This window comes from Gavialis gangeticus, unplaced genomic scaffold (assembly GCF_001723915.1).
Source record: "Gavialis gangeticus isolate Ggan-Ray unplaced genomic scaffold, GavGan_comp1, whole genome shotgun sequence".
Lineage (NCBI taxonomy): Eukaryota > Metazoa > Chordata > Crocodylia > Gavialidae > Gavialis > Gavialis gangeticus.
In genome coordinates this window covers 53542781-53544544 of record NW_017729029.1, presented here as the reverse complement: position 1 = coordinate 53544544, position 1764 = coordinate 53542781, and positions in this window count along the sequence as shown.

Below are 1764 nucleotides of genomic sequence, written 5' to 3'. Positions count from 1 at the left end.
AGAGATCATTTCTCAATTCCCAACTTCTGTAGGCTAAGTAAGGGCTTGACTCTTAAGTTTTAAGTTCTTTCACAACATAGAGGGAGAAAGGTCTCTGATGTGGAGAGAAGAGAGTATCTCCCTAAAGGAAACATGAAGAGCAAAAGAGTGAAATGACAGGTAAGTCAAGGGATCAAAGAGAAACATGGGTTTTCCAGACACAAACCATTCAGATAAAAAAAACAATCCTCAAAGGGAGGCAAGAATATCATTAATTTATTGTTAGAACACAAATAGAAAGCAATTTTTCTGTGGTGAAAATAATTAATGGGATACAGGTTTCAAAGAAACACCAGCCCAGGCAACACCTCAGCTTGCAGCATCTTCCCAGTGACATCACCAGTATCAGCCTACAATTCAGTAGACTTAAATATGACAAGGTCTTTTAATCTTCTCTCATAAAATAGGTTCACCAGTCCCTGCAATCCTAGTAATCCTTCTCTGTTCCTGCTCCAGTCTGAATTAATCTTTCTTCAACAAGCATGATCAGAATTTTACATCATGTTCTAGATGATGTCTCACTGGTGCCTTGTTCAGCAGCTTTAATACTTTCCTTTATATCTACTGTACCAAGTCATACATCCTAAGACACCATTTGTCTTTTTCACAGCCATATCACATTGGTTCCTGACACCCCCCAACCTAATTTTGCCTGAATATGCCAGAATATGATATTGTGATCCTTTGCTGTATTGAGAATGTTTTGCCACCTTGTAACATTAACAAAGGTAATTAGCAGAATGCTGATATTTGTATCAAAGTGATTACTCTTACCTACTGTATGGGTAAAGAGAATGTGCTGTTGGGTAAAATGATCTGGGAGTTTACAAAAAAGAAGAAAATGGAGTCTACTGTGAAAGGCAAATAATTAATTTCACTGGAAAAACTATTTAGCACGAGTCTCACTTGGAACATAATCTAGGAGGACCTGCCTCTTACACATCATGACACACCCTCACCAGATGCACACAGAGGGAACAAAAGGCTGTGAAGATTCACATCTGCACAATCACTGTTCCTGCATCTCTGATCTAGCAAGGTCTGGAAATTATTCAAATAACGCATGTCTCGGGTTTCCAGCAGAGAACACAGGGGAGGCAGACATCCGAGTGCTCCACCCCTCCTGGTAGGAGGCCACTTCACCCTGATGGAAAGCGAAGCTTTCCCCAGCCTCCTACTGCCATAAACACATCCTCCTTCAGATCGATACCTGACCAGGCAGCTTCTTTGTTCCTAATTGTCAGGTCATGTTCCCCCTACAGCTGTATTCCAGTTGATAAATTGGAGAGGGTTCAGCAGAATGATTAAAACACTGGAAAACCTTGCAAAGACCCCAAGAGCTTCTCAGAGGGCCCAGGGGTGCCTTGATTCCAGTCTACAACTGCTAAGGCCTGCCTAAAACTTTAATCATGGTTCTTTTCGATTGAGTAGACAAGGACAAAGCGGATCCAACAGCTGGAGGCTGAAGCTCGGCAACTTTGGGCTAGAAACAAGGGGCGCGTTGGTGAGGGTGGCCTTGGGGGACAGGTCAGGGATAATAAAGTGGCTCCATTCCCGTCACTCATGGGGTGAAGCTGCCCTCCAGCCTTGCTCCCGCCCTAAAGACACTGAGCGCCCTTGTCCTGCCCTCACCTGCGGCAGCAGGTGACGAGACCACGCCCCCAGCCCCGCCCCGGGCGGGAACAATGACAAAAACACGCCCTCTCCGCTGACGTCAGTGGTGCC